The sequence below is a fragment of the Periplaneta americana genome, chromosome 8 (genome assembly GCF_040183065.1).
Source record: "Periplaneta americana isolate PAMFEO1 chromosome 8, P.americana_PAMFEO1_priV1, whole genome shotgun sequence".
Classification (NCBI taxonomy): domain Eukaryota; kingdom Metazoa; phylum Arthropoda; class Insecta; order Blattodea; family Blattidae; genus Periplaneta; species Periplaneta americana.
The window spans coordinates 206,920-232,401 of NC_091124.1; the positions used below are offsets into that span (position 1 = coordinate 206,920).

A 25,482-nucleotide genomic window follows, 5' to 3' on the forward strand; every position below is an offset into this window, starting at 1 on the left:
TGAGATGTGCGCAGACGCGAAAGTATTGACTTTTTCCGAGGATATAACCTAGAGAATAACATGAACTAATTTTGATATAACCTGGAAATTGATTTAGAATTGAAAAACGAGATGACAAATTGAATTTATTTGAATATTATTTACAATTAACGCTAATTATTATAGTAACAGAACATAACCTTCTGCGACAGTATTGGATTTCCAGCCTCCGTGACGTTTCCCTCGTTGTCTTTGGATTGCATATCCGAGAATAATCGAAAACCTGAACTTTAATGAATAGGTGTACTTTAATGACATGCATTAAAGGACTGCTACCAGGTGTATAATTACTCATTTCGGCATGGTCGAGCATAAAGCTATTTGAAATTGTACCTGTATTTGAAGATGTATATGTAATCATAAAATATATATAATATTATTGTTATTAAATGTAAACTTTCTCCAAGTCTTTACCACTGATCAATAATTTTTTAGGAAATCTGAAATTTTAATGACTTCCCTACTGAAATCCTATGCAAAAAAAAAAAAAAAAAAAAAAAAAAAACTCCCTGTTTTATTGACATAGAGTGATTTATATTAAACGAATGTTTTCGCATCATCAGGTTACATTCTTCTTGTTTGTTTGCAAAACTATTTCTTTTTTGTAATTAAGAATGTAACCTAATGATGCGAAAAAATGGCGAAAACGTTCCTTTTAATATAAATCACTATATGTCAATAAAACAGGAAGTTTTTTTTGTATACTCTATTAGATAAGTCATTAAGATAGCGAATTTCCCAACAAAATTACTGATCAATTATCACAAGACTTATCGGACTCTTAAACTTCATATGGATTGTAAAATAAGTCTTTAACAATTGAGTGAGTTGGCTCAGACAGTAAGGTGTGAGACTCGCATTCAGAAGGTCCCAGGTTCAAACCCCATAGCCGGCCAATCTGACTGGGGTTTAAAGGTTCAGATTTTCACCTTTTCCGCTCTCTATCGAACAACCTTCAAGGAACTTCCTTTCCGGATGAAAATGCACTCAGAACATGGTTTGACGACTTCTTTAACTCAAAATCACGAGATTTCTACAGATGTGGAATAGAAAAACTACTCCAACGTTGGATGCTAAAGTGTGTATAAATAAGCCTAATAATACTAATAATAATAATAATAATAATAATAATAATAATAATAATAATAATAATAATAATAGTATTAGAAACGCCAAGTACTATAAGGAGTAAACCATTTTTAATAAATAAAATTTGTCTGGTATAATTATTTTACAATATAATTTAATTAATCTGAATTCTATTTGAAAATATGTCAATACCCTTAAATTATATTCACTCTGCATGAGAAAAAATATGAAGTAAATTCAATTTGGGAGAATTACTGATATTACACCAAATGTATTACACAGAAAAATTTAAATTTTGAGCCAGGCACCAATTTATGTTAGTTTTCATATTCATATTTTAAAAGGAGGACAAAATGTTATGTATAACTTACTATAAAATAAATTAGTAAAGACTACACCATAAAGTATAAACACTAGTTCAATATTGTTACCCCAAAATCAGGTACACCTCTTGTATTTTCATATACTTTATTAAGGAAAAGATAATAAATTAAATGTCTTAAAAACCATAATGTTGCCAGTTATAACTATTAAACATTTTTTTTCAAATAAAATTAAATAAATCTTCTGTTGATTCTTGCTGTATATGTCTCTTCATTTCAAGCTTCCATGATTGTCCATTCAATCACACATACTTCACTTCAACTAGAATAATAACTTATTGGATCTGTAAAGCACAGACGTAGGGTTTCCAATTGTCTAAAGACATAAAAAAAGAAATAATCTCTTATCATTACGTCTTCATTAGTTATTGGAACTCAGAACATTTCTAACATCATTCTGAATAGTTCTTCGATTCTCGCTTTTATTTTAATTACCATTATTAAAAAAACTAGCATATTTTTACATTAACCTTACTTTCAACAGTCAGTCATTGTTTCTAATTAAACCACAAAAAAGTCACAGACTGTTTACATTTATAATTTGCCAAATGTCCCTGCCTTGCAAGAAATATCCCAAGTTCTTACCTCTGCAAATTGGTAACCCTATTTAATACATGACAAAAGAAAGTGTACCATTCAACTGTCTCTTACATTTTAAAGTGTAGAACTGTATTTAGATTGAAACAAGAATATATCTAAATTCTGGTACAGGAAAATAGTCGAACAACTATTTAGCTTTCATCCACACAGTAACAAATCCCCTTTTCTAGACAAAATGACTCCATCTGGAACTCTTATTTTGCACTAACAAGAGATCTGTATGTACACTAAATGACTGCTAACAGAGGTTTTTGGGGATATTTCAGCATTATCACAAACAATTGAGAATAGAGCAGCAGCTACCATAAAAAAGATGGCAACAACTGCAACGAGTTTTTATTTAAGATTTCACGGCAATACTGGTTTAAATACCATACTTCAGTATTCTGTACATTATCTCATTTGAAAAATGTTATTTACATTATATTGATCTACATTCGCACACACACACACACATACACATGAGTGAGATCAGCTGCAAAAAAAAAAAGCGAGTCTATGCAGACATGATCCAACAGCAGAATAACGCACAAACACTCACAACATGGACAGAAGCACGCTGAAGTGCTGCCAACATCCACACCACACACAGTCCACCGTATCATCAGGCACAGAGACACCAATATTTGGTTGAAACTTAATCAACTACATTACCTATATATAACTTTCTGTAATTGAGAAGTCACTACTCAAAGAGTGATTTCAGAGTCACAATTTAACCCAAAAAGCACCTATTTCTTATTTAAGGCCGTGAAGGGCCATTATTAAGGACACATATTATTTTTTTCTTAGAACATGTTTTTTAATATATCAGTATAGATTTCTATGAAGGGACCTCTCTGTAATCTAAATATTTAACCATACTTTCACTTCACGTGATGACATTGAAAATATCAATATATTACAACTTTCAAGCCCAGAGTATCTATCTGGATTTCCTCTCACCATTTATTACTATCATATGGCACTGTGACATAACTTCTCAGTAATCAAAATTATGGATCTTGTCATCTTGAGAAGGTTAACAACGAACCTCTTCAGATGCATGTGTTCATCGTGATGGAAGTAAATGTTTTTCCTATAGTGGATATCACCCTTTTCATTAGATCAGATGCCAGGAATATAACATTAAACTGAAGTAGCCGACAGAATTAGTAAGCGAAGGTAAAAAATTAAGAATAAACAGGAAATCATGAGTTTTAACAACCTATGGGAGCTGAAGAAGGAAGAGACAACTCAAATAAAGAATTCAGTGTCTGGCTGTCTTGAAGATTTATTATGGAAAAACAAATTCATGCACAGGAACTAAAATTCTGTACTTAGAAAGCAGCGATCAGACCTTGTAATAGCCTACATTTAGTGGAGGGAAAGTCAGATCCACAGGGACACAGCAAATCCTACATACAAACAAGTGTATAAAAAGTAGGGAAGACAATACACAGAAGAATACGAACTGAAGACACCAGAGAGAGAGTCCAAAACTTACGACAAAGGATGTGACAGACAAAGAGAAGATGAAGAAGCTGGATTCTAGAATGAAAGAGTTAATGTACCTACGGAAGAGAAAAAAAAATTACATCCGAAGTTCGCAGGTTCAAAACTAGTGGAGGGAAATAGGCTTCTAAGAGACAATAAAATGCTCAGTACTAGATTCCTCTGGAATGTAAATAGAGCTGAGAGAGAGACACTGGCAGAGTTCACAACCCATAAAATAACCCTGACATGTAAGATTTATCGAAAAGATATTATTTTCATTATGAAATAACCTGCTTTGCAGATAGATGTCTCCACTGGTAGTCTCGACTGAGACTTCACATCTGCAAGATATGGTTTTGTGAAACTACAGACAAGGAAGTAGAAAATATGTGGGCGTATGTAACAAAAACCAATAGGCTGCAGTATATCCTGGAAGAAACAGCACATGAGCATAACATTACTTATAAAAGAGAAACAACGAAGGTAAAATGAGAATAAGTAACCAAAAATAAGCAAGGAAATTCGTCATTAAGTAAATAATAGAATATCGCAACAAATGAACAGAACAATTGCTGAGAATGAAAAATAGTAGGTTAAGTAAAACGATTTAGTGTTACAACACAAAAGAGATAAGTGACATGAGGACATGTCTGGGTAATTTATTAAATCACCTGTGAACCCAGAAAGATCAAATGTGCAACCTTGAAGTGCAGCAGCAGTAGTGGAAAAAGAAGAAGAAGAAGAAGAAGAAGAAGAAGAAGAAGAAGAAGAAGAAGAAGAAGGAGAAAGAGGGAATTCTTAGTCAGTGTTAAATGGATCTACGTAGCTTCAAAACAAACATTTACTTATTTCAAGCTATAGCAAAGAGAAATTTAACATTCAGGGCAACTTTTATGATACAACACAAAGACACATTCTCTCCTTCCCTATAATTTCTATAAGCACACGACCAAATTTAAATTTCCATCGTTACGTAAAAGTCCATCTTGAACAATTGATTTCCCTTCCTGCATAATAGAGCATATTTTCTAGAGGTTCAAATTATGACAATCATTGTGAATAAGTTTCTGCTTTGATGATGATTATTGTGCCTTGTAAAAGCAAAGAAAGCTTTCCCTCATTTCTTAATGTTGGAATAAGTACACAGATTCATAATTTCTTAATGATCCAGCCAAAGCTCTACCAGCTCTGCGACTGGAATTCTGAAAAACCAAACTAAAATGCCATTAACTTCAAAGATGAATTTTAAATATCCAAGAAGATTAGCAATTATGCTCGTCATATTTCCGTATATACAATGTAGAATGCCATGGTGCACCGAGTTCAAATCCTTGGAAGTAAAAGCAGAGTTCCTGGTCGACAAAGACAAGTTTAAGGCAGGTATTGTCGGGGTACTCCCATTTTCCCTATTCCACAATTGCCCCATAACTCTCAATCATGAGTAAGGACTGGAAATTTATGTACTGCACCATCTTCTATGAGGTCTGCAAGGCAAATAATTGCTACAGAGCAAGTAACCATGGGAACCCCGAGAGCTGATGCCAACAATGATTATCCAGGTGTGGCACCATGCAAGCACAAATAAATAATATCATATCAATGGAATTTAACAATACTGTACATAAGGAACAACATGGATTTCCATTTCTGCACAAATACCAACAGAGAATTGAGTTACCTATATACTGAAATTTGTTTCTGATAAGAAAGAAACATTTCATTACATACATATTCAGGTTTAGGGCCATGCTTTTACAAATGCAGTGACCACAAAGTTACTACAGAGCTTTTGTATGGTGTAGTTCTTAGACATGTGCGCCTTTTTTTGACTTATAGTAAAATGCTCGAAGCTTTTACTTCTCTTACACTAGGGCTAGTCAGAACAGACTACAATCACATCAGGAAACGAAACTAAACATCACCACAAGCTGTAACAGTAAGCTTAGCTGAAGTTATAGTGAACATTTTCTAGCCAAGACCTTTAATTGTTTAATTTTAAATTATTCATTCTACAGATATATTTGGCTTGAAAGGGACTTTTACCATTGTCATTAAATTATTTATTTATTTATTTTTTTTTTGGGTATTAGGACTTATTTATTTTTGTTGTTGGATTAGTGTATTAATTTAAGTAAAGTTAATAGAAGATTTTAACTTCTTTCTTATGCTTTCAAAACATATACTTTTCTCTAAAGCTTTTTAACTTAATTATTTAAGTTATTTCAAAGTTTTATTATTATTGGGTGTGCAATGTAATATAAGAAGTATGTTGCAATGTTAAAGTTTTTAATATATTTGATTTTTCTAATCCCTTTATGTTTATTAAGTAATTCTTGGTGAATAATTCAGTCGTTAATATTCCTTTTATGTTTTATGTTTATAATTTCTAAAAAAAAGCCTTGCCTGATAAGGAAAAGATACATTTCGGGGACCCAAATTTTAATTAATATTTTGCTCCAATCGAGTGTAAGAATCTATTGAGTTTTAACCAGTCAAAGCCAACTAACAACTGCGTCTTGTCGCACCTGATGCGCATTTTTTTTAAATATCTTGTCGCACCTGATGTTCATATGTTAAATATTTTCATTGTTTCCTTAACAATACAGTGGGCCATGATATTACGTGATGACCATGCTAGCAAATGTAAGTATTAAATATCTTAATTTATAATATAATCTCTTAATTGAGGGAAGTTAGAAGAAATAAATCTCTCGGTATTATGATGTTACATGTTATTCGCTCAATAGTCTTATGCATATATAATGAGACTTCTGGATAATTCACTCACACTCGTGAAATACGTGTGTACTGACAAGATGGCAACTCTTGTGTTATTACCTATTATAATATTTCGGATAGAAGTTAATGATGTAAAATTACTGGTAAGTATACCAAAGCCAAGTTATACAATGCTCAAAGGTTGTAGAGTTGTGACTGCTGCCTTTTAAGTTATTTCAGCTACCTTCCTGTACTTCTGTGAGACAGCCGTGATAGTTCAGTAAGCGGATGTGAGGCTGCCAATGAAGAGACCCATTTATTTTTTTATATAATTCTAAGTTCAGAATTATAAATGTAATTTATTTATGGACATGATTCTCCCATGTTTAAAACAACAGAGAATAAAAGAAATTCTTTGTCTTCATGAATGAAGTGATTTACTGTGAGAGATAATTTTCCTCCCAGAGGAAGCCAATGGCCTTCAACAGGACATGAACCTATGAGCCTCGGATACTACAGTTAGTAATTAACTAGCGACTTACTCATGTTAATTATGTAAGTCTGTGCGGCTTACAGCTGTTTCGGTGCTTCATCACACCATCCTCAGAGCCTACTAGATCTCGGCGTCATCTCGAACTTCTCTGCCTGTTATGTGGGTGCGTTTGATTGTTGAAAAGTGTTGAAAAGTGGAGTCAAATAGTGTGTGTGTGTACTGAAATTGATCTGTGTGTTGAGAATTTGATCAGGGTGTGTTTTAGTGTGTCTGTATATTTCGTATTGTTCTAGTGTGTTGAGTTTTTGGTTCTTGGGTTGTATGTGTAGGATTTCCATATCTGCATATGTTATTGTATGTATGGTTAGCATTGGTTATGTGATCGGCGTATGTAGATGTATTGTGTCCTCTGGTTATTGCTTTAATGTGTTCTTTGTAGCGTGTTTCGAATGATCTGCCTGTCTGTCCAATGTAGAATTTGTCGCAACTATTACATGTGAGTTTGTATACACCTGTGAGGTCGTATTTATTTGTTTGTGTTGTTTGTGTGTTGAGATGTCTTTGTAGTGTGTTTTCTGTTCTGTACGCTATGTTGTATTTCTGCTTTCTGAATGAAGATGCGATCTTATGTGTGCTTTTGTTTTCATATGTTAGTGTGATGTATTTCTTGTGTTCTTGTGTTTGTGCTGTGTTTTGCGTGTTTTTGTGTTTGTTAAGTTTTTGTTTTGTCTTCCTTATGATGTTGTCTATTATGTTTGGGTTGTAACCGTTTTCTTGTGTTATGTATTTGATTGTGTTCACTTCTTCATTGTAGTGTTGTTGGCTCATGGGTATGTTGAGTAATCTGTGTACCATTGTCCTGAATGCAGCATATTCGAGATGACACCGAGATCTAGTAGGCTCTGAGGATGGTCTGATGAAGCACCGAAACAGCTGTAAGCCGCACAGACTTACATAATTAACACGAGTAAGTCCGCTAGTTAATCAGTTACTTATATTCAAGTGTTAAAAGTAGTGTACGCAAGATTCAAAATGGATTACTACAGTTAGCATGACGGTAATGGCATGTCCACATTTTTTTACAATGTCATTATTCGTCCCCACTCTAAGAGCATGCTTTTTCTTAGCTGTTGCTAATGCTGAAGCATAGAACACTTGATTCATTGAAGACTATCCAGAGTGCACTGCAGTGGTAAGTCTACATTTTACTCATAATGAATGCCGATGGAGAATGTTGGGATCTCACAGTGGAACTCTGTGTTGCCTGGACCAAGGGTTTGACAAGTTGTAAATCTTTATCAGGGTGGATCAACCAAGATTTGAATCCAGACTCTCAGGTTGGATCAACCGGGATTTGAACTCATGACTCCCCAGTGCGCAACCACTCAGCCATCACGCCAGTTTCTAGTTCTTTATATCAATGATTATTTTTAAAGAAGGTGTTAACAAACAAATTTCAAGTATTCAGAGAATCTGTTTTGATCAGGAAGTAATTTTTCCTCCTCCTTTAATATAATTACAAAATTGCAGAAGTGTAGAATAGAATAACATAAATATAAACACGGAAAATACTAAATTTAAAAAACGTAAACATTATTCCCAGCAGCAGAAACATGCCAGTGCCTTTATTTCATCTAATGGAAGCTGCACTTAGCAATTTCTCTGCCTCAAAATCCATAATCACCACTGAGACTGAATCTTCAATCTAGACCAGCGGTGACCAAAGCAGGTGTCGTGATTACATCGTGTAATCACAGACATTCAAACGGGTACGAGGAGTTTCCTGTACATTGCTGTGTGTTTCACTCACGTACTGAAGGCAAGCAGTGGTGGTATCATGTCGCTCTACAAACTCTGTCTCTACAAGCAGTAAGAGGCAGTTTCATAAAGAATGAGAAAGAGATCTTTGTTGTTGTTCTGTTGGACAAAATGTAATACGTTTACTTTGCTCAACAGTTCAATTAGGAGTATATAGAAACATTAATTGCCACGCTGAATAATGTATTATTATTATTATTATTATTATTATTACCGACCACTAAGTATGTGTTTCTATAATTCTTCTGCACGTGCATGAATATTGATATTTTTAGATCTTCTCCCTAGAAGGATAAAATTATTAGGTTTCATCTCAATTTTAATCTTCTTAATCTTTAGATAAGGGTAACTATTTAAGTTATTAATTTAATAATAATATTGTAAAAAAACTGATTCAATATTATGTGCCAACAAACTGTTAAACACCAGGAATTGACATGTCTTAAATCATAGCCAGGAAGAGAAAGAAGACATAAATAAATGTAAGGAAGTCAGCTACCTAATGGGGTTTGAAATATCTCGTGCTGTAAAGCCTTTTAATAGAACAGAATTTTTCAAAAGAGTAATGATTAAAATAGTTTAAATAACTTGTCCACAATAAGTTTTTAATTTTGAAAAACTACGAATTTCTCGACCAAATATCGAGAGAAGAATTTAGAAAATTCCTGATTATATTCAAGAGAAAGGTTAAAAAAGAAGCAAGAAAAATCGTATATTATTCACTGGCTCTTGATGACAGCAAGACATTACTGATACACCAAAGACTGAGATATTTATCCGCGGGATTGATCAAGATGTTAGTACAGGAACCACCACTGGTTGTAGTTTTCATGCCAAGTACCTTTCCTCCGTCTGCTTACTTCATAGGCTGTCTGTCGCATGTAATCACTGCAGCTCGAGTTTTGGTCACCACTGATCTAGACACAACCACAGCAACCTCCAAACATAGTCGACATAAGTTAAAAAAAAAAACTTTAGAGCTTACTGCAAGTCACAGAATGGCAAACATGTCTAGCCAAACACATTTAAGAAACATCTTAAAGAACTTTATGGATACACCGCATAAGTAAATACAATAGAAGCCCGATATAACATGGCTTTTGGGAGACATAATTCACCCCACCCTGTACCTTAAACGCGTTATATCAAAGGGTGACCTGTAGAGTGACAAAATTCTGAATTTAAGCTTTTATGTCGTCTGTCTTCTAATTGTTCCTTCTGGGACGCACTTCCCACTGCCTTTTACACTGTTCTTCACACAATTATTTTGTGTTTGTGACTCACTAAAAAACTTTCTTTTCTGAGACATCACACGTGCACTGAACTCAAGACTCAATACTATGTGAATGTAGGGTTGCTAGTGACGGGAGCCTAAAAACAAGAAATCTATGTGAAGGAGTCTCCTGAGAGAATTACCAACATCAGTTGCAGCAGAGTTAACTCTTTATTTTGTACTTAGCTGCTTTAAACAGCTAGGAATTCCCTGTACTTCACAAACTGTTCGGAATCAAAATATTGAGAAATGTGGAATTCCAATTTTAGGATGCTAGGAATGGCATGGGGCTCCCTCTCAACTCGAGATAGATTTAGTGACAAATTGTAGAATACAGAATCGTTCTATGCAACTCAGAACGTTGCTAATAAACTAATAATGGTATTGTTCTCTCAGGGGACATATTCTTCACTGCATTATACCAGAATCTGCAGTATTTCATACTGTGCTATATCTGGCTTCTATTGTACTAAAATATAAAAAAAATACTGAACATCAGAATAATCAAAGACACTTCAAGAAGATAAATTGTTGCACAGAATTTGTAACTGAACACACAAAAAACACGAAATGAATGCAATTTCCCACACCACGACATGAGCAAGAATGCATAATTTCATAATTGGCATGTATTCTTACTACCAGTATGTAAGATTTACAAAACAAATGTCCTTATTTTTTAGAAAAATCAATATATGTTCAATACTAAGAGACCTGCATAGGAATTATTCTCCAAGTGAAAATTTATACTATATGTAGGGTGCGAATTAAGACTTCTGATGAGAGGGGAATAAAATCCTACACAAGAACACCATACATAAAATTACTGTTATCCTCATTCGATACGGCTCAACGCTTGGTCGCACCGAGTTGCTTGTCTTGCATCTTGATCATAATAATAATTATATCCATGAGCAGGCTTAAGATAAGATGTGTAATTCCTAAGTTATTGATTGTTGTCAGCTTGCCGGTGATGATAATACATCAATATTATTTTCTTTGTTTTAAAGTAGGATCTATCATCATCATCATCATCCATAGTGCTACAGCCCAAATCGGGCCTCGGCTTCCTTAAGAATTCTTCTCCATCGGTCTCGAAAGTAGGGTCTATACTCATATTACATTAATTATATTTTGTGAGGGGGGATAAAAGTTATCCCTGGTAGGGATGTTAATATGAATTTCTGAGAAAGGGGTAACTTTTCAAGAGGGGAGGAAATCCCCCCCTATCCCTCCCATTAATTTCCACCCTGACTATATGTTTCGACAGCAAACTCAGTCACGATACAACATAAAACAAACTTCTTAGAAACCATTTCATCAATTAATCTGGCCCTACACTCCAGAAAAATGCGCTAAACTTTGTCGTGATCAAGACTCCTGTAATCTGTGATCATAACTTGGTCATCATTGCTCTACTTGTCTGTATGAACCTTCAAAGTACGCTCTCAATTACTGGAACGGATTCATTTGGCACATTCGGATTTTCATTCTTTGCACTATTCAAATGAAGCATCACCCAGTTGGCCATATCGCTTCTGCCTGCACAACTGGATTCCATCCACAATTCTGGCCAGACAATTCTAAACAGATTTCCGTACGAGCCATGATGAAAATAAAGAATGTCATGATTAAGGAGCGGATTCTTACGTAATTAAATAGTTTTTTTGCGTGTGATAAAACACAATTAACAAAGTTAAACATTCCGAACATGAAGTTTCAAGTTTAAAACCCGAATTTTATTTCACATAAAAACACGTATTTTCACAAAAAAATCCGTAAATACATATTTTCAGGAAATGTATTATAAATACATAAATCTAGGAGATTTTTTACTTAAATAATCTTTTTACAAGAACTTTTAAATATTTTAAAACTAAATCAATTATATCTCTCAGAAGTAAGTTATCTTTTTAAGAATTCTTGGTTGCTTCGTGTTTCTAAGCGCTGTGTGGTGTATCCGTGATCCATTTTTGTAATAGTATCGCCTCAAGTTCTGAGAACTGCTAGGCAGCATATCAGTGTTATTATTAGAGAATAAATTAACATGGACAAGGAGGAGAGATCTTGCAACACATAATTAGGAATGTTTATTGTTGCTGAAGATGATTTCATTCCACGCTTTGTTTGTGAAACACAACAGATAAGAGCTCGGGTATGAACATTATATAATTTAAACAAATCTCTCGCCTCTCGCTCATGCCCATCAAGTAAGGCAATATATCTTGTTGTGATTCCTTGTTATCAGGCTTCGTCAATCGATATCCTTCAAGATATACTGAAAGATGGTAGTTTAAAAAACGATTTGGCTTTCCTATTAGCAAATTTAAGCTTTTTGTGTGACACCATAAAAAAAACTTGAAACATCCAAAAAGCTGTTGTCTGAAATAGGGAGGTGCATGCCGTGGAAATTAAACTAGACTCACTACCAGGTTCAGAAGTACAAGTACTAAGGGACAAATTCCAGAATGTGTTTGGGAAAAAATGTCCAAGTTGCTCAAGTATTGGAGGGTGTGCCAGTAGGTGAAATTGACGGTGTTTGTGACATTCCTCTTTTTAAATATGCACGTCTGACGTCCTGTGATGTGGAAAGATCGTTTCCACAGTACAAGTCGTTGTTCATAGATAATCGGCATGCATTTGTGATGGAGAATTTGGAGATGACCTCTGTTGTTCACTGCAATTCTCGGCCAACTACTAGCACTCAAGTGTGGTTGGTGAGTACCTAGTAACATTTTTTTTTTTCAAGCTAAGTAAGGTATTTTTGTCATATTTAAAACAAAATATTTTTTTAATTTTTAGCAATATTTTCGTACTTTTTAGCACATAAAAAATAAATATATTTAAATTTTTTAGCACATAAAAATCCGCTCCCTAGTCATGATAATTATGTTGATTGCAAGGTCTCCAATTGCGGTAATATTGAAGGTATAAATGAAGCTTATTTTGTTAGTCCAACAGTATGAAGAGCTTTACAATTTATCAAATTAAGATTGAAGTAATGTAATACGAAAAAAGAACATATTGGATGAGATTGGGGAAATACTGAATCTACCAGATATGTTCTTCATAGTTTATTTAAGTTACAGAGCTATTCATTTAATTTCCAGGTTCAGTTTAGAACACTACAATGAAATAATGCACTCCAAGTGCAATAGGATTATCAATTCGGAAATGTTCACATGTGAGCGATATCCAAACACGCCCAACAAATTCCTTCCAGCAAGTGAGTAGTCTACAAATTTCTGAAGTGCAATAATTCATCTTTATTGCATTATTTTATTACAAATTATATAATTTAACTGAATGATATATTATTATTCAGAATTCAGAATCTATCGTTATAACATTTTTATTTGACTGAATAGAGCACAACATTGAAGATGTTGGTGACATTTAAGAAATCTTGCAGTATTATTTATAAAATACACCTTTATTTCTACAATGAAAATGTAGTGTTTTATATTTTAAACTAACAAATTAAAAATGTCAACAAACATTTGTACATGTGCAGCTGTAAAATAATAATAATAATAATAATAATAATAATAATAATGTGAATAAAGACAAAGAACAACAACCTAGAATCAACTAATAAATACAGAGCAGCGTAGTTTAGCATTTTATTTAAAGACATTTCCAACTGTAGAGGTTATTCAGCATCAAAAGTAGGCAAGAAATGGCTGATAAATTTTGCCCGTAGCCTTCTATCAGAGTCAGAGTTCCTTTATATACGTAAATGTATGACACACAGCTTTGCTTTCCTCCCAGAGTAAGCCTGCCTGGCTGGACAAGGGAAGGGTCCATACACTTCAACATGCTTTGATCAGTGGCGGCTCCTGCATATTTCTTAAGAGGAGGAAATGACACTTTCTTGAATGAAACATGCTACAAATTAGCCAACATGCACACATGTAAGACCAAGTAGTGTTGGGGTTGGCCTTCCCTTCTGTATAGCAATAATCTGTTCTTGTAAACTGAGTTTCCTAAATTTTCCAAAATATATTATGTTTTCACTTCCATTCATTGTTGAATAATTGCACAAATTAACAATTACAAAGAAATTCACAACCTCGCAGCATTTTTAGAGCATACTACAGCATCACACGTGTTGGAAGAGACTAGCTACTAACACGTAACCGGAACCGTTTTACGGAAATGGAAATGGGAAATAACCTGAGGAAAGCGAGAACACTGCACCCACCCACGTGGTCTGTGTTGCCACATGTACATTTTACAAGTTCAGTATCACATGCTTTTGAAGAATGTCAGTTCTTGTAAAGTCATACTATCATTATTATTCAAAGCTGCCAATGGCCGATTAATTTTTTATGTTAAAATAATATAGTTTGGAGTACCTACTTTCAATTTCAAATATATTTGTACAAAACTGACAACTTGGCTGTTGCCCTGTCTAATATACAATGAATAGAAGTGAATTTCAGGGGCCAACTACGTAGAACTACTTCCTCTTTGTTTTACATTAACCCGACTTTAACTTTCAAATAGCCACGAAAGTTTCAAACCATGAATAGTAGCCTATATAAAGTGCAATGAATAATATTTTTGATTTATAATTAAAAAAAAGTTTACATGGTGTCTTTCATAGCGTTGCGTTAAAACTGTTTTTGTTGTGTCTCCTCCTAGATGTGTTATGGCGTGGTTGAATGCAGCATCGTTAGATGGCAGCGGTAGCGAGCTTGCTGCACGACCAGTCGTTTCTATTTCCCGCCCATCCATGTGCTGATTCAGAGGAGGATCTCCTCCCTCTCCGTTCATTTACTTGCTTTAAAACTCTGCTTCTTTCTCTGGCCGCTAGTGCGCTGTTGTCTGTGTGTGTTAACTGCAGTAGAGGAGGAATGGAGTGCCTTTCCTCCACACAGACAATCTCGCATCTTTCTCACAGTTTTCTACAGCACATGAGCGCGCGTCGTTTAAAACTCGATCAACCGAGTTTCTCTTATAGCTGTGAACTTAAAAAGATCGAATCTTCATCATTTCAAGACATAAGTTATATTCCATTTGGTATTTATTTTCAAAAGAATAAAACGTGAGGAGGACGTTCCTCCCTTCCCTCCTCCGAGGAACCGCCACTGGCTTTGATCCACTGTGCAGCCTAAATATGCGATGGTGTCCAAGCCCAACAGGTGGCCTGCGTGGTATTCATGAAACTGACACTGACACTGACAGGTGGGCCATCCCATCTCAGTCCCTGTCCGCACACGAGCAGTCTGGTAAGCCCCAGAGGTCCGGAGCCCCAAGCCCTGCCTGATCAGTAGGGAGCGGATGCCTATATAATTAAATATTTTTTTTTGCGTGTGATAAAACACAATTAACAAAGTTAAAAATTCCGAACATGAAGTTTCAAGTTTAAAACCCGAATTTTATTTCACATAAAAACACATATTTTCACAAAAAAATTATGTATATACATATTTTCAGGAAATCTATTATAAACAAATAAATCTTGGAGTTTTTTTACTTAAATAATTTTTTACAAGAACTTTTAAATATTTTAAAACTAAATCAATTATATCACTCAGAAGTACGTTATCTTTTTAAGAATTCTTGGTTGCTTCGTGTTTCTAAGCGCTGTGTGGTGTATCCGTGATACATTTTTATAATAGTATCGCCTCAAGTTCTGAGAACTGCTAGGCAGCATATCAGTGTTATTATTAGAGAATAAATTAACATGGACAAGGAGGAGAGATCTTGCAACACATAACAGTAGGAATGTTTATTGTTGCTGAAGATGATTTCATTCCACGCTTTGTTTGTGAAACACAACAGATAAGTGCTCGGGTATGAACATTATTTAATTTAAACAAATCTCTCGCCTCTCGCTCATACCTATCAACTAAGACAATAGGCCTACATCTTGTTGTGATTCCCTGTTATCGGGCCATAAGCATAAGCTGCGTATTGTAGATGTAGTGACGTCACTATAGGAAGCTTTTCTCCGACATTGTCAGTCAGTAGCTATACTAGAAACATTTACGTGAAGATGTGTGTCTATTATCCCCTTAAGATGCCTAAAATCAAATCGAGTTTAAGATCGCGTCTTCAGCAATATGTAGATGAATTTAAAAACGTTTTTACTACCGACGGAAAAGTGTTATTTTGCCAACCGTGTGGTAAATCAGTAAGTGCAAATCAGCGCTCTCAGATAACCCAACATTTGTTTTCACAGTATAACTCGTTGTTCAGAGATAATCGGCATGCATTTGTGATGGAGAATTTGGAGATGACCTTTGTCGTTCACGCAATTCTCGGCCAACTACTAGCAACAGATACTGAAGTGTGGTTGGTGAGTACCTAGTAACTTTTTTATTTTCAAGCTAAGTAAGGTATTTTTGTCATATTTTTAGCAAATATTTTCGTACTTTTTAGCACATAAAAAATAAATATATTTAAATTTTTTAGCACATAAAAATCCGCTCCCTACTGATCAGCATTGAAAACCCGTACTACCACAGCCTATTTTTGCTAGTGCAGATGATAGACGAAATGTGGGGAAAGTGGATGTGTTGGTAGAATGATACAGAAACGAGAGTACCCCGAGAAAAACCGTCTGCAACATCTGCTATATTCACCACAAATTCCATCACGACCTGGCCAGGGATCGAACCCGGTCCACCTGGATGGAAGACCGGCGCACTAGTGCTTCAGCCACAGACAGGGCTCACAGGAAGTCACAGCTTCATCGGGTTCGAATCCGATGACCAGCATGCTAACCACAATATCGCTGGTCACGATAATATACAGATCAGTGTGATCCAATAGGCCTGACACACTAATGAGGAAAACAAGACAGTGTGCTTAAAAATGCTGAAATTGCATCAAACAAACACTAAAAGAAAAGAAGCTGCAAAGATCTTGCAAAACAAGCACATAATGATTAAAATGCAAAGCATGTGTCACACCAGAAGTCACTGCGAAACTTTATGCCACAAAAAATTAGCAAAAAACATTGACGGTAGCTTGCTTCACGAAGGCAAGCATATATTTGAATTTAGAATACGTCTTGGGGCTAGGAGTTGATAAATGAAACAATGGTTAAATTCAGTGACTGCATTTATTTTTTGCCGAAGTTGAGTGCTCAGCATGCCATTTCGTTTAGTTTTGATCATATGTGCTGCCATTTTGATGGAGTGGATAAACAAATTATGATTGCTAAGCAACGTTTATTATTGTTGCCTAGCCATAGATATAGCTCTGATACATAGTTCGTGAATTTTGGATGCCCAAAATTCGCACACTGACGTAATTCTGGTTTATCTCACACCTGAGCACTTTGCACTTCTTGCGCATGTGCACTGCAGCCTGTTTATAACTTTGGACATCACCTATTACTATCGACTGATTAGTTACTGACTCATAGCTGTTATAAATTATCACTAATTTTGTAACACCCGACTCTGGAATGAGACAGATTTCAAAGACGTATTCTATGTAAAAAAAAAAAAGTATTTCTTATTAATGTGTATAACCGAACAAATTCCAAATGTGAAATAATATTAATCTGTATTAGTTAAGTTATATATTACATCATAAGCTATAGGATCCATAAAGATCATGATACGCTATACTTTTATGGAAGTAATGTTCCATCTAATAGATAAATAACAAAATTAATAATAATTTGCAAGAAAAAAATTTTCTATAATTATTACTGCTAAACTCTGACGCATTTTGCTGCCAAGAATGACAACTGAGACATAAATAATATTTAAAATTACAGAAATAACTGAAAAATAATTCCACAACTAATTCTATCATACACTCAGAGAGACCGTAGAAGACTGAAACGGCATCCAAAGAAATGACTCAGACCACAGCAGATGACTGGCATTTATAAGTTGAAGGGAGAGGGATGTTGATGATGATGATGATGATGATGATGATGATGACGACGACGATGACATTTGAATTGCAACCTGTCATTTTCATTTGGTCTCAGCAAAGCTAAAAATGACTGGCAAGTAGCAACTTACAGTCCTTCAAAATTCCATAGGTTCATTCCAACAACAGTCAGGAACCGTCCGTAACCATCGTGAGCATGCGCAGTACAAAATAAGCATTCCAACACAATCCGAACCAGAAACATGTACTGCAGTCGGGCGTTCCAACAAGCTTTTGACACGGGTTCGGAACGGTAAAAAATAGTCCGTGGATTGAGGCATGTACGGAAGAGTACGCAAGACGCGCATGAGCTCACCAACGTCTCCTGGATACTGAAGAAAGACATGATCGACTGTTCACATCAATGAGGTTAAAGATGAAAAGTGACAGTGCAGACGAATAATAAAACTAGAGATTTAATTTAAGTTTTCGCCAAAAAGAAAGGGAATGGGAATTATTTGGGTATTGAAACAGTTAATTACAATTTCAAAATGCAGCTTTGATTAAAAATATAATAAATAACGTACATACATTAATAATTAAAAAAAGAACTATTTTTAGATGAAAGTCCCCCAATACACGACGTTGAATTATTGGAATTCTTGCCTTCCACATTTTTTTTCATCTTTTTATAGAAAATGATCGAAATTCTATTTTCAGCAATTAGAATTAGCTGCGAAACGATAATAATTAAGCATCCCGTTCTTAGCAAAGATGATCACAGTTATAGCATCTCTGGATTTGGTACATAACGATCCGCGAAAGCGTTCCAACAGCGTCCAGTCCAGTTTCAATCCCATAGCAGCTGCTGAACTAGCGCAAGTGCATAAGATGGTACAGGAACCGTACATGAACTGATCCATGAACCGCTTGTTGCAACGAACCTCATATCAACATACAATAAGGGTCATTTCATAAATAATGCACACGCTGGCAGAACAGAAGTGGATGACGCAACACCAATGAAAATTACAATTACGTCAGTTGTAGTTGAAGAATTGAAGAAGAAGCATGTGTGTTCATTTCGTCCATAGCATACTCTTTGTTCAGGTAAGGAGAGCTAGAAATGAAGCCTACACGTGTCCCTGGTACTGTGACAATTGAGATCGAAGATCGAATCTTTATGTGGCAAAATCTCACAGAAATACACAGTGGAGCAGAGTTTGTGGTGAGCTTATACAGTTTCTCGTTGGCTACTCGTTTTCGTGTCAGCTTAGACGATGATGCAAGACCAGGAAGGCCGAAAACATCAACAAAGTGCGAAACTTGTGGAGGATGCTCTTCAAGAAGATCATCGAGTGACATGTGAGGAACTTTTAGAAGCTACGGGGATTTCACCGAATTCAGTATTCCGCATTTTGACAAAGAATTTGAAGAAGAGAAAAATTTCTGCATGATGAGTCCCTCACTGTCTGTCTGCTGAACAGAAGCAAAATGGTCGGACATTGCAAACTTGCTGACAGGACCATCACGAAAACGAGTAAGTCAACGAGAAACTGTATTACGGTCCACTGTAAGTTCACCACAAACTCCACTCAAAGCTCTGTGGAAATGTGGATTTCTGTGAAGTTTTAATCTTTGGTCTTCAATCGTCACAGTACCCGAGACACGTGTAGGCTCTATTTCCAGCTCTCTTTACTTAAACACAGAGTATGTCATGGACAAAACGAACATGTGTGCTTCTTCCTCAATCCTTCAACTGCAACTGACGTAATTTTCATTGGTGCAGGATTGCCAGATAAAGGAAACATAACCGTCATATCAATTTATGGAAAATGTCGTACTTCAACATAAAATTGTCGTACATTTCTCGTCTTACTATTTTTATAGATAGAATGTACAAACATATTTCAATACACTAAAAAAAGTGATTCATAGGCCTATTTATAATTACAGCAGCAAATTTTTGTTCAAATGAAGAAAATTACTAATTATTTTTCACATCCATAATGACATTTAACATTCAAACAAATCACCATTTCATTATCAACACTGTCAACTCCGTAAAGCATGCACGATGACGCTTGGTCAGAAACATCATTATACTGAAAGTCAGCAGAAACTTGTGTTTGGCCAGCGCGACGGAGATATTTAAACTAATATTAATCAATGCTTCAGCTGATAATTACATCAAATTAATCCACCTGCAGTTTACTCAAATCCAACACCGCTATAATATTCTTAGACTCCTTAATCCTACTGCGGTACTGTTTCATTGATAAAAGACTTCCATTGCAGAATATGTAAGGAAGATAGCAGATCTCTGAACTTGTATTACTTTGACATACCCGCGCAGTACAATGAAACCTAGAGCTGCAGATGACCAATTATGACTTGCATGGCAAGCGTAGCCACATGTGGATTTTCAAAACATCTTTTATACCTTTAAAGCATTTTTTTTTTCATATTAGTCAACAACATACTGAATGAAGAAAACTTCTCTAGAAAGGGACGAATTAACCTTTGATTTTATTTTAAATATAGATCAGTATTTCCAAAATAATTTTGTTCCTTCATTAAAATAGTCTTACAAAATAGCGTACGACATAGAGTTTGGTCGTACCTAGTAGCCTACAATTAGTCAAAATAGTCGTATGCGTACGACTATAGTCGTATGTATGGCAACCCTGCATTGGTGTTGTGTCATCTACTTTACAGGTCTACCAACCTGTACATTATTTATGAAATGACCCTCGTATGTGCTCAAGTAGTTTTACTCTTTCCTTACTCACGTATTTTCTTTGTTTACTTACGTCTCTCGAGACAACAGTGCATACTGCACTTAGTGTTACAATTCAAATACACTCTCAGATCAAATTCTGAGGAGAGTGCATTGTTCACTTAGATACGAATTTTGTTCTGCTCCTAACATCACGGTTGGATTACTAACAATAAGTGAAGCTGCAGTCATACTGGGAAAGAAGAAACGAAAGTGCAAAACAAAAGAGTATCAGTCAAATATTATGAGCTTACGAAAGCTCAATGTTTATTTCGTTTATATATTAAAATAAATTTATAAACTTGTCCACAACATGAATGTAGCATTGGTAAGACACCATGTTGCTGCCTTACTGAAGCCTCCCTATTTGAAATAGCAGAGGATGTAAACTTTACAAAAAAGATGAAGAAACATTCACTTAGTGTAAAACAGTAAAGTTTCAACTGTCCCACATAATAACTGAAGCTTGAGGTCGTGCCAACTTAAATGAACCCGAAATGTAACTATTAATTTTTATCCTCTGATAATTTCAAATTTTGGTATACATCTTCGTTCTTTTCCATTACCCACACCTTAAATACTGATTTAAATTTAATAGCAGTATTAGCAGTTATCAATTACTATTCCTTCTCATTTTTGCTTCCCTCCAATAATTCGAGAAGTCTACACCAGGCTGAAAATTTGATAATGCTAACGAAAAGAAAGTACACAATCAAACAGTAATTATTTAGGTAATAACGAAAAGTTTATGTTGCACAAAATGAAATTCACATTTCAGCAATTATGGCAACAGGAAATCTCGATCTTTCTCCCAGCTGCTTTTATCAATTTTCAAAACAATAAGCAGTAAGCAAACGTGTCTGAAAATAATGGTCTTTCACCACTATTTCAGCATCACGTGCAATAAGCAACACCAAGTTAAAAAAATTCGCTAGTATCTTAAATGGCTTGACATTCATACCCTTACAAGTGTGACCTTTGGGCCAGATTATGTACCAGTATGCATTCTCGCTTGACTAGGGTCATCTCAATATAAAAAAGTCATGATCACTCCAACAAGCAAATAAAGAATTATACCGTGCGTTTTTCTGAGCATAGAACACACAAATTTAAGACATTGCTATAAGAAACTTATGTACAAAAACAATGAAGAAATAACTCAATCAGTGGGACAAGTTTCGCATCAGACTTTGAAAATTTGTAAAACAAAAGAACATCAGGCTTTGACTTAGTAACCATAAATGATGTTCTCTTGTTTTACAAATTGTCAAAGCCTGCTAATTTCTAAACTTGACCCATTGAAGTTACTTTTTATACATAGGATTCTTGTGCTAATATTAAATCTCTATGTCATATACTCGCAAAAACACACGGTATATTATAGAATGTGATTCACACATTACATTACATACACTACAATCTAAATAAACAATTTTATCATAATCCTGAACAACAGCTCTTGTGTGGGTTATTGCCTTCAAATGAGGAGTACTGTAGATATTGATAAAATAAACATTTCAAAACTAATATATCTGTAATTTAACACATTCAATAATGGTTCACCGACTTTCGGAGAATTGAAAGAAATGTCCGTATTTACAATTTAATAAATAATAATATTAAACGCTTTAAATTATACTATTCTTCGAAAATGCCATATCAACTAGGCAAATATTCTTGCCATACATTTTTAAACTGTATTTTACAGCAAAATGTGAACAAATTATTAACCCAGATAGAACAAAATAGAACAAAACAGTTCATAAAAACAAATTAAAAACGTATTAATTTTTGTTACATCTCTACTGTTGATAAACATAGCATTTCATTATCGTACCATCACCAGGTCAAATTTTTAGGGCTATTTATAGTGTATTTACTAATCTCAAAATGGTTTTCTGCCGATATTAATATAGCAGCCATGTAAGAACCAATACACTGATGTAGGCTACCTTGTGGACAACGATGTACTTATTTTGTCAATGACTTAAAAAAGAAAACGATATGAAGTTTGAAAATTAAATTTGAACACAGTTGCTTCTTTCAATTCTGAAAAGTTGACTAAACAAATATAATCAGTGGTTCACTCAAAGTTTCGAGTCTTACATTTTCCATGTGTCAAAACACGAAGACATAATTTGTAGATACTTTAAAACTCGAAAGGGTATTCAATAAGTTACATTATGATCCTTCAAACAAGGGTCAATTACTGTTTAAATCAAAGAGATACAGATTTCTAGTTGTACACACAAATTTTTTCAAAGTGAAATTATAAATAGAAAAAAATACGCCTGTGACAATTTCCTGAACCATGTACTTCTAAAATAGTAATGACGTTGTATAGAGATATAACACCAATACTACAGTTTCAATGCTTCTAATATACTGTACCACTTATTTACTGTAATATAACGGTATACTCCAATCTTTTATTGAGTTACAAGATTCTGCTAAGTAATAATTTATATTATCCAGCCAACTTACTTTTGACGTGAAATTCAGGGATTGAGTTTCATGTTGTTGCAAATAATTAATTCTGTGCTTTCTTAAATATTTCTGAAGTGCGTGAGCCAGAAAATTGAAAGTAACATTGTATTATTAAAACTATCTTTCTCTCTATTTACGTCACCTGAAAAGCTAGCTTTTTGGTCAAAAAAAATTCTTTGGTTATTTTAAGGTAGTCATTTTCCACATCTCTTCAAGTATGTAAAGTTCACAAAAACGTCTGTTAATACATTGATGCATATGGGAAATGTAAGAGCAATCAACGTTCAGCTAGCCACTCAAAAGAAAATACTGTAAAACAAAAACAATATTCATTTAAATAAAATTGTAACTTTTAAAGCACTATGAAGAAATAAAATCTGTTTCACTCTATTTCATACTATTTTGAAACTAAAGTACAGGAAGTGAAGAAATGGAGAAGAATAAATTAACCAGATAATGATGCCTAGAAAACATAAATACATAATGTATCCAACTACATTATGAAAACTGTATACATCAACACAATAAAAGACTGTGCATAGATGAAGAAAATAAGACATACCGTAGCCTATATAAGTGATAAAAAAGAAATAATTTCAGAAAATGTGACGAACGAAATGTATTTGATACATGAAACAAATGAATACTGATTTAGACATTAGTTTGTGGGTATATTCAAAATTAAATCAAACTTCAGAAGAGATTAACATGAAATCTGACAAACCAATGCGTTTGGTACACGAAACAAATGAATACTGATTCAGACATTAGAACACTAATCGTTTGTGGGTATTTCATAACGAAGACAGACTTCAAAAGAGATTAATAATAGGATTATTAAGTATTTCACCGTGAGTATTAGGACCTACCTTCACCACACTGATTCAATAATATTGTTCTCAAGGCTCAATATTGCTCAAAATAGTCAAACCAGTTTGAATTATTTTCATCTTTTCAATCTACTGAGAATCATTATCATGAAGGAAGTTTCAAAAGTAAGGCACATCAGTATTGCCATATACAACAGTCATCTTGCAGATCTTCATTACAAATTGGCACGCATGTTTTGACGTTATGTGAAGCACTTTGCAAATTGAGCTTTGATTTGTCGGTCCATCCAACGTAGAAATGTACCGGTACGAATTAATCTTGTACTTAAATGCACAGCAAATGTCAGCAACAGAAATATGTGAAACCCCCCTGATACTGCCCGAAGAAACAAGGTAATTGCTGAAAACATATTTAAACATTTTCTCAGTACAGTAGAATCCCGATTATCCGTCATCCTATTAACTGATTGGTGGATTATCCGTCTGTCTTTCTCTCGCTTTTTTCTGCAGAAATATATGAAGTAGGCCTACTATACATTGTATTACCACGTTATTTTTTTAGAGAGTGTTATTACAAGCCTTTTCTCTACGGTAAATCCTGTTCGAATTGTGTCGTACTGTATAACTTCTATATAAAATGTCTTCTATGGGTGTCAAAAGAAATCTTCTTGTGCTAAGTAAGTTATCGAAAAAAGCGTAAATAATTCAGTGGTTTGGGGAAAGAAAAACAATGGCTCATCGTGCAAACAGAATATGAGTTTGAAGTGTATAAAGTATTTAAATATAAACACGAGACCTCCACTATTTATATATTTCCACAGCCAGCCATTACAGGGAGTTTTCTTGCTCCTTAAAAACTGGCCGTCCACTACGATACTTAAATTAGTGAACTTGTGATTCACTATCTAGCATGTTAAATACAAGACTATGGAGGAAATTATGTAATCTTTTATGGTACGGATTATCCAATTTTTTCGATTAACTGTTCGGCCCACCCCCTTCATTACCATGGATAATAGAGGTTCTACTGTATATTACAAATTTTCATATCTATGCTGCTATCCATGCTGCTGGCAAGTCCTCAAAACCCCATTAAATTAAAAGAATATGTCGGAAAAACGGTTTCTGCCTGCTGGAATACAGGATGCGTATTTGTCAAGCAAGTCAATTGTGGCTATACGGCACGAGTTTCGGCGGATATTTGACGATACTGGGCTCCTCAAAATCCATGCAAAATCCACAAACATCCACTTCACAGCCCTAAGGTTGTTGTGTGGTGTGCCATTGTAGTGCAAGGAATTATCGGCCTGTACTTTGAGGACAATAATGGTACTGCGGTGACAGACAACTCCGAACGTTACAACCACATGCTGACAACATTCTTCCTGCACGTCATAACTGGAACACTGAGACTCTATGGGTTCAACACAACGGAACCACAGCACGCACGGCACATCTTTCAATGAACACGCTGCGTGCTGCTTTCCCTGGAGACTTCTCTCCAGGTTCAGTGACAGTCAATGGCCCTCCATATCCCCGGACCTCACTGCACCACACTTCTTTTTGTGGCGGTACCTGAAGGCTAAGGTGTACACTCGTAGACTCCGATATCAACAGCCTCAAGAATGCAATTCTTGAGGAAATTGCTGGTGTTA

General features: G+C 34.8%; 1 long non-coding RNA gene across 1 annotated transcript; it reads right to left on the minus strand.

The window, feature by feature from the left end:
* Positions 1 to 1,579: 1,579 nt before the first annotated feature.
* On the minus strand, positions 1,580 to 25,482 carry LOC138704396 (uncharacterized). Its single transcript, XR_011333340.1, has 2 exons — positions 6,147 to 25,482; positions 1,580 to 6,112 (listed from the first exon to the last, which is right to left on the minus strand). It is a non-coding gene; the product is annotated as an uncharacterized lncRNA (long non-coding RNA).